Below are 16,021 nucleotides of genomic sequence, written 5' to 3'. Positions count from 1 at the left end.
CCTAATCACTGTAAACATAGACTAATAGCTGCATCTCTCAAAAAATTTTCAGGTTATTTCTCTCCTTTTTCCCATACCAACATTTTCATAACTTTCATTCACTGAATCAGAATAAATGAAATGAATGTCAAGCACTTTGCCAGGCCTTGCATTTAATCAGTGTTGCCAAATCTTCCTTGTAATTTATCATTTGTGAGGAAGACTATTAATATCAATAAACAAAAAAATGTAAGGACATTATCTAAGATATTAATGAAAACTAATGGCTTCTGTTAGAAGGAGAAGGGGACTTCTGTAGAAAAGGTAGTTTGGGAGGCTGATTCTGAAGAGCTTACATTTTTAGCTAAGAATGATGAAACTTAGCCATCCTTGGTAGGGAGAGGGTATGGGATAGCGAGTAGGACATAGTCTGAGACCAAGGGGCGTATCTGAAATTAAGGAAAGAGAGTTAGTATGAATTTGATGATTAAAGAGGAGGCAATTGATCAGGTGGGAAAGACAGGCATGGAGCAGATCATAGCAAGTATTTTGTTCTGATCAGACTCAATCTCCTTAAAATTTGCATTGGACTCAAAGCATACATAGTGATAAAATGCTATAGTCTTTAACTCAGCATAATGGTGACTAGTCCAGATGAAATTCATAAGAGAGGAAAATAGTTTGGAATCAATTAATGATGGTAATATAAGTTGCCTTCTTAAGCACTTTAGGTATTGAATGCATCCTTATTTGCTTCTCTGCTGAATATCTTAATCGAAACCAATTACCAAATGATATTTAAAAATTGATAGGGGGAACTGAAACAAAACTCTGGATGCCCTTTTGGTCCCTACTTAACTTCAGTTTTCTATTTTGAAAAGGTTAATTAACAATTAATTCTTTTTAAATTTAATGGAGATTTTTATTCAATGTTTCTTATTCTAATGCAAGTGAAGTCTCTTTTGAATGTGACTTTTTAAAGTAAGGCTTATTATATCAAGAACCAAACTAAGTGAAAGTTTTGCAAAATAATATAAGAAATTATCTATTTTTGAGTTGAAAAAAATGTCACAGTTCATCCAGAACCCCCCAAAAATCTGCTAATAAAGCTCAAAATTCAGATAGGAGATTTTCTAAAAATATTGCAACATTTTCACACAAATTATCAATATGGCCTCTATATTTTCTTTAGTGTAAGTCATAAATTGCATGTACATTTTTGTAAAGCAAGTTGAAAAGTGAATAGTAAACACAGAACAGGACATTTATTTCTAACAATGCATGGAACAAATGAAAGCTAATTTTGAAATGCATGAATAACTGGGAGTTATACACAACTGATGAATTATTGAACACTACATCTGAAACTAGTGATGTACTATATGTTGGCTAATTGAATTTAAATAAAAAATAAAATGCATGAATATATTTCATTTCAATTTATATGTGAATTATATTCACATTGATTAGAATAATAGTGATATTTAAGGATACATATATCATTGTATTAACCATACTTTTAATTTCTATAATGGGTGCTTTAACATCCACCTAATGGACTACTAGCTATTTTTAACCAAACTGTGACTCATCTGTAGACATCTGGAGTCCTTATGTAGTTTTAAACTATATGCTGGAACAGTCACAGTGAATATCAGTATTATGGGGAGGGAGCTACCTTCAAACACAGCAAACCAATTCTGAGCCTGTTTGCCCTACTTCACACTTTTCCTTCCCACAGAAACCACAATAAAGGTGCTTACCTGCAATTCCCCTTCTACTTGGCTGCCTCCTTACAGATTCTAGTGCTTCACCTGAATGGCCCTGCCTGGTGTACTATGATCTCCCCAGGAGCTGTGAGTATAGTAAAATCTTTAACTGAGCTAAGTCTGTCTCTTAATCTGTACCTGGCTGGCCTTACCATACATCACTCAAGGTAATATGATTAAAACAATCATATGTTCTTAGATTCCCTGACTTTATGCATGGTAGTGCAGAACATGATAGTATAGTGTAATTTCTGGGGGGAAAATCTTTTGATTTTTTTTTATTTTAATAATTCTGTGGGAAAAAATTAACTATGTATTCATAATAGTTAATTTTTGTACCTGAATTAAGGAGACAAAGTATGTACTATGTCTGATGTCTATGTACTATGTACTATGTCTCAATCAATAGAAATTATTAGGAAAATATGTATACTTTCCAAAAACCTATACTGATTGGGTATTACCTCTTTCATGTAAGTATGTTGTATAAGTATGTGTTATTCTTTGAAGTAGCTCTCAAAATGAGATACTATGAAAATTTATTTTTGTGACTATAATGTGATAAATGAAGTCACTTTAGCTTCCAGGATCTATAATTCAGTGTTCCTTGAGCTGAGTGGAGTGTGATTGGTCTATGTCAATGTTAGTATAAACTTTAGACATTGTTTTCAACTTTTGGTTAATGTAGTTTCTTGCTATTGAAATAAACATGTATGGGATATATCTAGGAGACAAATAGGGGACACGTATATTAACAACATATTCCCAAACACATATACCTAAAATTTCCAATTGAATTTTAAGGCTTTCTTATAACCAAGGTGAGCAAGACACTCTTAGATTATGTTGAAGTAGCAACCAACATGTTAGCCATGAAAAAGACAAGCTGAAAAGAATACTGCTGCATTTATAATAGCCTGAGCTATTTAGAGCCACATAAACATTTCCAAAACATAATCACCATCAAAACAACTACTGCAGACTTTTACAGAATATATAGAATTAAATTCAATATTAAACTGTTACCACTTTTATAACTTACTATAAATAAGCACTCTAATCAAAATAACATAAGTTTACCACATAAATTGCTGTTAGTTGGAAGTAAGAAATGCACTTGAAGTACGTCTATGGTAAAGGAATGTGAAAATTTTGCATTGCTCTCACCTTAAAGTTCACAGTGAAATGAATACATGGGGCTGAATCAGGAACATTGGGTAAGATCTTTCAAAATTCACAGCATGCAATATACTTTATTTTTCTCTGAAGTCTCATTTTATAGACTATTATTGGAAACAAAATAGTCTACTTGATGGAGCAATGGACTGATTCAATATGTCAGATTCCATGTTCCTATCCAGTAGGCTGACAAAGAGTCACAGGAATTTAATTTAAAATAGGGCAAATCAAGCATTGCTTTATAAAGACCATTTGCATGCCAAGTAGGCAATCTTAAACAAAAGTACTTTTGTGGTTATCTGAGCACATAAAAACCTGGGCAACTTTTAAAAGCTGAACATCTTTTTTCCTTATCAAAACTGTACTTTGAAGAATAATCTAATGGATTTTTTCACTGTTAAAACAGATCTCAACTATTGTGCAAAGAAAATAAAATAGCACTTCTATTTAATGGCAATAGCCTTGCAATGTAAAGGGAATATAAATAGTTCTTTAAAAAAAAAAAAGATTAATGAAATAAAATCTTAAAAAAAAAATGGGGCGCTTGGGTGGCTCAGTGGGTTAAAGCCTCTGCCTTCGGCTTTGGTCGTGATCCCAGGGTCCTGGGATTGAGCCCTGCCATGTGGATCTCTGCTCAGCAAGAGCCTGTTTCCTCCTCTCTCTCTGTCTGCCTCTCTGCCTACTTGTGATCTCTGTCTCTCAAATAAATAAATAAAATCTTAAAAAAAAGATTAATGAATGACTTTCATATTTTCAAACCATTATAAGAGCTTATCCAGTTAGTTTGGCTGGAATTAAATGGATGTTGTAATATAATTTTATCATCTTTGGAAGCCTTTAATAATATCAAAATAATATTACATTTCCTGAATAAATCAGGGGATTTCTTATTAATTTTAAATGCCTATAATGCATGCATGTGTTTGTGTATACACAAAGTAGAGGCATTTAGTACTAATTGGTAACTAAAATGCATTTTAAGAAACTAATGAATAATGTATCAGTCCTTCTTTTAGAATGTATTATAGGAAAAAACTTATCTATACCTGTAATTCTCTTTATATTTTAGTTATAAAGTATGTTTATATTGTTTTTTTTTATTCGGATTACATACAAGGAAATAATATATCTTCTACTTTTGTATTAAGTCAAGGTAAAAATTTTGGGAAATATATATATATATATATATATGGAGAGAGAGAGATTGTATTACTTATTTAAAGAGAAAGAGTGCTCCAGTGTTGTAAGGGGTGTAGGGAGGGAAAGAGAATATTAAGGAGATTCCATGCTGAGCACAGATTCCTAGGTGGGGCTCTGTCTCATGACACTGAGATCATGACCTGAGAAGAAAACAAGAGTCAGGCACTTAACTGACTAAGCCACCCAGGAACCCTGAAGGGAGATATATTTTTTAAATATCAACTCAATGAGAAACTTCCTCCTTATTTTTTTTTTTTTGAAACTTCCTCCTTATTAAATAAATATTCTGAGTATTCTTATCCACGTATGGGAAAGAAATTATGGAAAATCACTGGCATGGTCAAAAATTGTTTTACCAATCAAATCTGATTTCTAGATAAAAAGTAGTTTTCCAGGGGCGCCTGGGTGGCTCAGTGGGTTAAAGCCTCTGCCTTCGGCTCAGGTCATGATCCCAGGGTCCTGGATCGAGTCCCACATCGGGCTCTCTGCTCAGCAGGGAGCCTGCTTCCTCCTCTCTCTCTGCCTGCCTCTGTGACTACTTGTGATCTCTTTCAAATAAATAAATAAAATCTTAAAAAAAATAGTTTTCCATACATGAAGAAATGATGATGTTCTTGTTATTCCACGTATTTGCAATGTGCACTCTGCCCACTTCTTTTTTGTGTGGTTATTGCATTGTTTCTGTGTTGTCCTATAGACACATTGGTCACATTCTAGGATACACTTCTTTGTAGCTACACGTTTAAGCCACAGTACTTCAAATAAACAAATGGCCAAAGACAAAATTGCAGTGCAGAATAGAGAGCATCATGCATGCTACTGCTTTCTTGTTTGACTATTACGGAATTTATTTTTTGTTAGTGAAGAAATGATAAGAGGAAAAGAACTAATTTGGAAGTCCGTAGGTAAAAAATCATCACCAACAGAAAAGAATGTTCTTGAAGCTTGACAAAGAGTAGAAAAATAATTAGAAATTGATATCTATTGTGCTAACCATTTACATTATTCTTCTCTGTGTATGTTTAATATATTATGTTTAATTTAATGGTATAAGAAATTCAAGGCCCTCGGATGCCCTCTTCTTATAGCATGTTCAGAGGGATTCTTAGGAAAATCTCTGAAGCCATTGGTACAAGCTAGAGGGTTAAGCCATAAAGGAATGATCTAGTTTAGAATGTTTATACTTCATTTAGAAAGAACTAAATTATACCAAAAAACTCACATAATATGATAAAAGTATGTCATTTCTAGTTACAGAATTTCTCTAATGAAGAGAACTCAGTTATATTTTCTTTTATCAAAACACACATTTTATAGCCGGCATAAATCAGTCATCTTCCCAACACATTCACTTTCTTTCTACTTTTTGAATCTCTCCATTTTCCCTCTCATGTGCAAGCCCTCTTGTTCTCATTCTTGCTCTCATGTGTACAGTAGAACTTAAGTATTTCTAATTCACTGATAAATCAGAGGTGGATGTAAAGTGATTCTCCTAAATTTTATTTAGCTTTACCAAAGTACACCACAAGAAAGAAGAAAGAAAGAAAGAAAGAAAGAAAAAGAAAGAAAGAAAGAAAGAGAGAAAGGGGAAGGAAGGAAGGAAGAGGAAGGGAGGCAAGGAGAGAGAGAAGGAAGAAAGGAAGGATGAATTAAAAATTGGTCATGGTAAATGATAGAACTTGTTATCTGAACGCTATTTTTAAAATATTTATGAATAACATTTTATTTTATTTATTAAGTTGTTTTTGTTTTGATTCCAGTATAGTTATTATACAGTGTTACGTTAGTTTCAGGTGTATAATCTAGTGATTCAACAGTTCTATACATTATTTAGTGCTCATCTTGGTAAGTGTCCTCTTTAATCCACATCACCTATTTCACCCATCCCCCCACACACCTCCCTTTGGTGACCACCATCTGTTCTCTGTAGTTAAGAATTTCTTTCTTTTTTTTTTTTAATTTTTTTAAAGATTTTATTTATTTATTTTCCAGAGACAGAGGGAGAGAGAGCAAGCGAGCACAGGCAGACAAAGAGGCAGGCAGAGGCAGAGGGAGAAGCAGGCTCCCTGCCGAGCAAGGAGCCCGATGTGGGACTCGATCCCAGGACCCTGGGATCATGACCTGAGCCGAAGGCAGCTACTTAACCAACTGAGCCACCCAGGCGTCCCAAGAATTTATTTCTTGGTTTCTTTCTCTCTCTCTAACCCTTTGACTCATTTGCTTTGTTTCTTAAATTCCACGAAGGAGTGAAATCATATGGTATTTGTCTTTCTCTGACTGACTTATCTTAGCATTATACTCTCTAGATCCATCCATGTTGTTCCAAACAGCAACACTTTATGATGAATAAAGTGTGAATAATATAATAGAGTGAATTTTAGAGTGAATAATATAATACACCAAATGTAGAGAGTAAATTCTCACTTCACACACACACATACACACACACACAAATTCCAGAGTAAACTATTAATGTCATTTTCTCAAATTTGCTGTTGAAATTTGATTTTTAAACCATAATGGACGACATAGGAATTGCTGTGCTAGTAAAAATGAAAAAATACCATAAACTGTAAATAAATGAAGAATATGAGAAAATTGAGACTCTCAAATTTCGCTAGTATAAATTAACAAAAGCATTTAGTGAAAAAATTACTACATCCTATGAAAATTCAAAATGTATGCATCCCAAGACCCAACAATTTCATCTGTTTATAGTTGGTCTAGAGACAGATGCATTCAGGGAGAATGATGCCACTTTTTATCTCCAAGCTTTTTTAAAGTGACTTTAAAAAGAATCACTGGGGGAAAGAAAAAAAAAATTAATTAAAAAAATAAAAAGAACCACTGGGAGAACTTTAGAAGTGTTTATCTGAAGCTTGGAGGATGGGCCTTAAACTATGAAGGATAGAGGGGTTTTCCTGCTACACTCCCATTCCCAGCATTTGTAGTTAAAAGGGAGCACCAAGCTCTGCTTATAGAGCGCCTACCTTTGGCACATGTGAGAGAGGGCAAATGTGGGATCATCTTATCCAGTCCAAGCGGGCTGCCTGAGGGGAGATCTCAACAGACAGGTAAACAAGTTAAAGCCCAGGAGTGAAAAGAAGATGAAAACACATAACTCAGAGAAGATGCCTCACATTAGTCAAAAGAACTAAAAGAGACTGGGTCCAGTGTGCCCAGGAAAACACCCTCAGAAGACAAGTCACAGTTAATTATCTGTCAGTCACCAGACAGCTCAAACTACAAAACCAAGTATCCTTTCCCCTATTTGACCAATGTCTCTGGCTGAATTTGCAGCTGGCCAGTGGGGACAAAGATGAGTTTAGAGATCATAAACTTACCATAAGAAAATAGAAGCATCCAGATTTCTTTGCCATGTAGCTTTAGCCTGAGTCAATCCCAAAAGGTTAAAACGAGAAGATTTCAAGTTAAACTGGTGCAAAATGTTGACTATCACATAGGCCTACTTGATTTTCAAAATTGGTTTTGTTTTGTTTGTTTTTTTTCTTAAAGATTAGAAGTGAAAAAAGGATATTACCAGAGAATGACCAAGTCAGTCTTGGGCCAGTATAAATGTTCATCTAGCTGCAGGGGATATTTACCCCCCAAGAGAATAAAGTTTAAGGAAACAGGGAGAGAAGAGAAAGTAAAGCTATGTTTTGATTATAATTCACACCTAATGTTCGTTTTACATGTCATTTACAGAGTGTAAATACATAAACACGTGTATTATACAAATGTGAATATATTATACAAATGATGAATCTCTGCTACATAGTGAGTAGAGGCCACTTCTGTAAAGGAGGAGAAAGACTTGAGGAGAAAGGAGAAAGGAGGAGTAAAGGAGAAGAAAAGACTTGAATCAGAGGGATAAACAGAACTTGTAGTTTTATGCATTTTTTGTTTTATTTTTGGAATTTTGGGCAAAATTGATTTATTTTGTATATTTGATGATGCATTTAAAAATTGCTCAAATGCCTTTAGGAAACTCCTAAAATTTTAATATTTTATAACTTTAATTGTTACCATGATGATAGGTGTAGGAGGGCTTTAAGAGTGACTTTTAAAGCATGACTCACTGCTTTTCTAAAACTCAACTACTAACTATCCATTCTGCAGGTACTCTCAGAATTCAGGTTTTCTTGACATTTTTCCTCTGGTTTAAAACACGTCTTACTTTTAAAGTAACAATTAACTGGCATTATAGACACATAGTCACTTGACTTTTAAGGAAAAATAATCCTCAATTCCTTTTTTTTAAATGCTGTTTCACACTTTTATTAGCCAGTCCAATTTTTAAAATTGCTGAGACCAGCCAGATAACTGCGGAAAAAAAAAAAAAAAAGAAAAAGAAAAGAAAAAAGAATGTCAGGCTAGCATATACTAATATAAAATAAAAACTAGAGATGACCTATTAATTTTTTATACTATTTATTGGTCCACCTTTTGGAGCCATTTGCTCAAATCTGTTTTATGGCTTAGCAAATGTATACAGGTAATACAAAACTGGAAGCTACCAATGAATCACAATATCTTGGCACTATTTTTATCAATTCATAATGGTTACTTACTAGATGTGATTACCTAGAAGACCACATTGGAATGCAGCATCTCAGAATATTTTCATCTAAAAGGTCAGGAGGGTAGGTACCAGTAGGATTCATATCCACTTACTTTAAAATGGAATTCCCATTTTTTTCTGTCTAAAAAGGATTTTGGCTACAATTGGTAAACAATATTATCAATTTTTAATGCATGGGACAGTGACATATCATGTGTACATTTGCATGTTATGTAGCATGCATACACAGACTTTTAAAATAGCTTTCAGTACAGTTATAGAGGCTGATAGCCTTAGATGAAGGCTACTGGGAAGAATAACATTCAAAATCTATTCATATTCAGACTTTCCATGTTCCTGTAATTTCACACATCAGATTAGATTTCATGCAGTATTATAAATCACATATTTACCATGAACTTTTCAAAATGACAATGCCAAGGACTAGCCTTAAAAAATTAGTTAATAATATTACAAGAGTTTAGTATTTTGTTATGAGAACATGAGGCTCTTGGTGAGCAAAATGAAAAATATTTAAGCATAAGTGGAAGAGATCCTAATCAAAGACATATTTTTAAAAAAACAACAAGTGTTACAGCTGCATTTGATTGGATTGATGGCTAGCTTATTTTCTTCCTCAAACCTCCTTTAGGCCTGTCAGGCTCCATGGCTTTTCCTGGGGCATGCCCTTTGATGCTTCTTTTGCCATATGCCCATTCTTATCAGTGGGGATTCCTCCTGTGAAACAATTTTAGAAGATGCCCTCAACAAAATGCACAAAGTACACATTTGACCTCTGAAAGAAAATGAAGATAGCCTCAAGCAGAAAAACATAGACGTTTTAGAAAGTAAAGCTTTCTTTTATTCCTTAAAAAAAAAAAAAAATTTAAGCCTAGGGCACTTCTTCAGTTACAAAAAATTTTATCAGAAACCTAGGGCACTAAAGTAGACAATAGATACACCTGACACTCTAGTGTGGAGAATGGATCACTAACAACCTGGCTTAAATTAGTATTTTTTATCCATACCTAATAATTGACACCTTTTTGTTTGTATTATCATAAATATAACAACAGTGCTGATTATTTCAGTACTCTACAGTCATCAAAAGGGTCAAGATCATCAAGCATTTCCAGCACACATTGATATGAAAATAGGGAAGAGAAATATGCGTGTATGAAAGGTTAACAAGTTAGCTACTGGAACCAGAGAAATATTCAGTTAACTTAGGAGGCTTTAGGAAGAGGAAGAAGGAAAAACAAACAAACAAAATCCACTAAGCATTGGTTCATTCATAGAATCATTGATTAAAAACAAAACAAACAACCAAAGAAAAACCTGATGGGAATTATAGATACTTCCTAGAGCAAAACTGGTCTGATTTTAAGGTTAAAAAATTTAAAGCCCATGGACAGTTAGTGGCTTAATAAGTGAGACAGCTTTTAAGAACTATTTAATCTATTAAAATACTATTTTTGTTGCCTCTCAAAATTGTGTGCAAGCTATTCTTTTAACACTTAACATTCCATAAACATATCTTATGTTCTGTTTTTTACTTATCTAATTTTACTTTCACAGGTATATTTTCATTTAGCAGAAAGCTATACAAATTTATCTTTAGTAATTTGGAGAATAAAAGAAAAATCCCAGTTTTCAGTAGCTTACTACTTTCATCTACATTATCAAATCTTAAACTCTTTTATTGGGGGGGGCAAATGAAACTCATTCGTGATTCTAGAATCTGGATTCTAGATTCTAGATTCAATTCTAGAATCAAGTGATTCTAGAATTGAAATGCCTATTGATTATCAGCATTACCCTTGCCTAGATAATCCTAAAGCAATGCTAAATTATTGTTAAAAGGTCTGCTCCATGTACACGTAATCAAATGATATCAGTAATGTTGTTTCTGTTCTTAGGAAACAGTGTTAGAATTAGTTATGAAGTCTTTTAAAATACTGTTTCTGACCACAGAATATTCTGTATAGCCTAAGATGAGGGCTCAGTCTAAGATAAGACTATTAAATTAACTATTATTTCAGGTGATTAAAGTGTGGGCTATTCTGGGGGGGGGGGGCGCCTTTGAGACACTCCAGTATAAATGAATAATGATAACTACATATTTTGGCTTACTTTTCCCCATTGTGGAAGATACTTATCTAGATTAATTCATGTCATTTGTTTCGTTATTGAATGGAAAACATATTCTAAGATTCCAATGTGTAGCCATAGAGTATAGTGATACTGGGACAGAAAAAGTCCCTACAGACATGGGCTTTGGCACCTGTTTAACTGATACATATATCTAAAGTTTTCAGTTACCGTTCTTATGAACTTGTGGAAATAACCTAACATCTCTAAATTAGGAATAGGCAATTTATATCTCAGACTGTTTAATGTAAGAAGATTGAATGAAACTACACATGAAATTACTTCAATTTTATTAGATTAATTATTATCACTATCATGATAGCTAGTCCAGTTAAGTTTCAGGCTTCACTAGTATTTTTTAAATGAACTTAATTAGCCATATTATTCAATTCTTTGCTATTTTATTTAACTAATTGAGAAGCAAGAAAACGGTGTGACTGCACACTTAAGGCTCATTCTCAAATTCTTATGATGAAAAACAAATACCTATTTTTTTCTGTATAAGACATAATAGCAGTTTTTATTTACCTTTTTACTTATTTATTATTCATTTATTTTCTATTACTATCAACATCTTATTTACCATTATTATTTTAAAATATGAAATTGAAGACATTTCAAAGTTTTCAGGAAAAAAGTTCCTATTATGAATAATAATATAACTTCTAACTATGTCAAACATTATACTTTTAACTATATATAAATATTCATAGGTAGGCCTATGCATTTTTAATGTTTTTTAAATAAGATAGCAGTAAATGGAGATTAATTTTGTTATATTTTCATCTTAATATATTTTTTGCAATCAATATAATTTTCTATTACTTTGAATACATATATTATGCCATTATTTGTCATTCCCATTCTAATGAAAAGTTGGTGTTTACTGCTATTGTGGCTAAATTAACTCATCCTCTCACATTAATTGAATTTTAATGCCATGCTGGAGACAAATTATATAGTTAGTCACCACATTGTCATAGCAGAAGCCAATCAAATTATTGAAGATTAGAAATCTTGTAGAACTAAGAACTAATAGATGTTTTCAAATATCAGATTGAAAAGAACAATTTACTGAGGAAAAAAAAATATGACTATGAATACTACTTTAATCACTAAATAAAGCAAACATTTGAAAGCATGAAACTAAAAAGGCTGGTTTTTATGCCATAAGCTCTCATATCTTTAATTAAATTTTTGAAGTTTTCTGTCTCTTCCCTTGCACATTCTGCGCATATATATATATATATATATAGTCTTAATGTCCTTTCTTGCACTGCTGTTTTCTCAACTACCTTGATATAACCTTTTTTAAAGTTGGAGTCATTTTATTTGTTTTTGTGCCCTCCATTGTTATAAAGGAGTGTGTGGTACATATTGGGGACCAAATAATTTAATTGAAATATTTCATTTTTGTGTATTCTAAAGGTCTGAAGAGATAATGGAAAGTTAGTAGATCATCATTTATAGTGCTTTACATCAGGGATCAGCAAAACTATAGCCTGTGGGCTAAAAACAAACAGTTGCTATTTTTATTTTCATTAATTTGTAAGTTAAGAATGTTTTTACAATTTTGAATGATGGGGGAAGCATAAAAAGGAAGAAAATATTTTGTAACATAAAAATTACGTGGAATTTAAATTTCAGCATCCACAAATAAAGTTTACAGAACATAGCACATTTAATCTTTTACTTACTGTCAGTAGCTGCTTGGAGACTATTAACAGTAGAGTTGGACCATTGTGACAAAGACTTGAACACTGGCAAAGCCAAAAACATTTACTATCTGACCCTTTACAGAAGAACTTGGCCACTCTTGCTTTACATTTTCATAGACCTTTATAATTTATAATACACCTTCACCATCTGTATCTCATTTGAGATTCATAGCATTCCTATGAATTATGGCATACTCATCTCCAATGTGCTAAAAAAATAAGAACTACAATCTGTACTTTACAAATGAGAAAATTAAACCTTGTTGATTTTAACTGGTGCTGTCAGGATTTTTAATATAGTTCTTTGGGCTCTAGGCTTGATAATTTCAGACCACAGTAGTCTCTTCTTCTATTAAACAGTATTAGAGAATTCCAACTTTTATTTTATAAAAGTTCTATGAACCATACAATTGTGTAGAGCACTTCAGTTATATAGAACTATGACCCAGTTCTATGACCCAGTTCTATTATATAGAACTATGACCCATTTACTAATATTAGTTAAAAATCCCTGGAAGTGCCTGAATGGCTCAGTCAGTTAAGTATCTGTCTTCAGCTCGGGTCGTGGTCTCAGGATCCTGGGATCAAGCCCCACATTAGGCTCACTGCTCAGCCAGGAGCCTGCTTCTCCCTCTGTTCCTTCCCCAGCTTTTCCCCTACTTGTGCTCTCTCTCTCAAATAAATAAATAAAATATTTTTTAAAAAATGTTAAAAATCTCTAAAGGATTTAATGATAGCTTATTTAAAAGTTGATTAAAAATCAAACATTTAAATTTTCTAATTAAAAAAACAAATTTACAAGTTATAACACTGCAGATCTTTCATTTTCATTTGGTGCAGATCATTCAATTTTCTTTTGGTGCCCATCTAATTACTTGTTTCCTGTCACATTTGATTTGTAATTTGTCAAAGTTTTTTTAAAAACATGAGCTATTGCAGTGAAAGTTGACTTGGGGTCAACTTTACATATGTAAAATTGAGATAAACACTGAAAACAGATAGAAAAATAATAAAGTCATTAAATTCTTCATGTATCTAATTTCTGAAGCAAAAGATAGTTTTTACTGAGTAAGATAACATCTACAAAGGGACTTTTCATTTTTCCAACAAGAAAGAATAGAGACAGGACAGGAGTTATTTTTTGTTTTTTATTTTCTGTATTTTTTAATTTTTAATTTTTGTTATTATTTTTATAAACATATATTTTTATCCCCAGGGGTACAGGTCTGTGAATTGCCAGGTTTACACACTTCAGAGCACTCACCATAGCACATACCCTCCCCAATGTCCATAACCTCACTCCCCTTCTACCAACCCCCCTCCCCCCCAACAACCCTCAGTATGTTTTGTGAGATTAAGAGTCACTTATGGTTTGTCTCCCTCCCAATCCCATCTTGTTTCAGTTATTCTTCTACTATCCCCTTAACCCTCATGTTGCATCTCCATTTCCTCATATCAGGGAGATCATAGGATAGTTGTCTTTCTCTGCTTGACTTATTTCGCTAAGCATGATATCCTCTAGTTCCATCCACATCGTCGCAAATGGCAAGATTTCATTTCTTTTGATGGCTGCATAGTATTCCATTGTGTATATATACCAATTCTTCTATATCCATTCATCTGTTGATGGACATCAGGTTCTTTCCATAGTTTGGCTATTGTGGACATTGCTGCTATAAACATTCGGGTGCACGTTCCCCTTCAGATCACCACGTTTGTATATTTAAGGTAAATAACCAGTAGTGCAATTGCCAGTTCATAAGGTAGTTCTATTTTCAGCATTTTGAGGAACCTCCATGCTGTTTTCCAGAGTGGTTGCACCAGCTTGCATTCCCACCAACAGTGCAGGAGGATTCCCTTTTCTCTGCATCCTCACCAGCATCTGTCATTTCCTGACTTGTTAATTTTAGCCATTCTGACTGGCATGAGGAGGTATCTCATTGTGGTTTTGAATTGTACTGCCCTGATGCCGAGTGATGTGGAGCACTTTTTCATGTGTCTGTTGGCCATCTGGATGTCTTCTTTGCAGAAATGTCTGTTCATGTCCTCTGCCCATTTCTTGATTGGATTATTTGTTCTTTGGGTGTTGAGTTTGCTAAGTTCTTTATAGATTTTGGACACTAGTCCTTTATCTGATATGTCCTTTGCAAATATTTTCTCCCATTCTGTCAGTTGTCTTTTGGTTTTGTTAACTGTTTCCTTTACTGTGCAAAAGCTTTTGATCTTGATGAAATCCCAATAGTTCATTTTTGCCCTTGCTTCCCTTGCCTTTGGCGATGTTCCTAGGAAGATGTTGCTGTGGCTGAGATCGAAAAGGTTGCTGCCTGTGTTCTTCTCAAGGATTTGGATGGATTCCTTTCTCACATTGAGGTCCTTCATCCATTTTGAGTCTATTTTCATGTGTGGTGTAAGGAAATGGTCCAATTTCATTTTTCTGCATGTGGCTGTCCAATTTTCCCAACACCACTTATTGAAGAGGCTGTCTTTTTTCCATTGGACATTCTTTCCTGCTTTGTCGAAGATTAGTTGACCATAGAGTTGAGGGTCTGTTTCTGGGCTCTCTATTCTGTTCCATTGATCTATGTGTCTGTTTTTGTGCCAGTACCATGCTGTCTTGATGATGACAGCTTTGTAATAGAGCTTGAAGTCCGGAATTGTGATGCCACCAACGTTGGCTTTCTTTTTCAATATCCCTTTGGCTATTCGAGGTCTTTTCTGGTTCCATATAAATTTTAGGATTATTTGTTCCATTTCTTTGAAAAAAAATGGATGTTATTTTGATAGGAATTGCATTAAATGTATAGATTGCTTTAGGTATCATAGACATTTTCACAATATTTATTCTTCCAATCCAGGAGCACGGAACATTTTTCCATTTCTCTGTGTCTTCCTCAATTTCTTTCATGAGTACTTTATAGTTTTCTGAGTATAGATTCTTAGCCTCTTTGGTTAGGTTTATTCCTAGGTATCTTATAGTTTTGGCTGCAACTGTAAATCGGATTGACACCTTAATTTCTCTTTCTTCTGTCTTGTTGTTGGTGTAGAGAAATGCAACTGATTTCTGTGAATTGATTTTATATCCTGACACTTTACTAAATTCCTATACAAGTTCTGGCAGTTTTGGAGTGGAGTCTTTTGGAATTTCCACATATAGTATCATATCATCTACGAAGAGTGATGGTTTGACTTCTTCTTTGCCGATTTGGATGCCTTTAATTTCCTTTTGTTGTCTGATTGCTGAAGCTAGGACTTCTAGTACTATGTTGAATAGCAGTGGTGATAATGGACATCCTTGCCATGTTCCTGAACTTAGCAGAAAAGTTTTCAGTTTTTCTCCATTGAGAATGATATTTGTGGTGGGTTTTTCATAGATGGCTTTGATGATATTGAGGTATGTGCCCTCTATCCCTACACTTTGAAGAGTTTTGATCTGGAAGGGATGCTGTACTTTGTCAAATGCT

The sequence above is a fragment of the Mustela nigripes genome, chromosome 12 (assembly GCF_022355385.1).
Source record: "Mustela nigripes isolate SB6536 chromosome 12, MUSNIG.SB6536, whole genome shotgun sequence".
Taxonomy (NCBI): Eukaryota; Metazoa; Chordata; class Mammalia; order Carnivora; family Mustelidae; genus Mustela; species Mustela nigripes.
The sequence above is the reverse complement of the archived record's forward strand: the minus strand, read 5'-3'. Positions refer to the sequence as shown.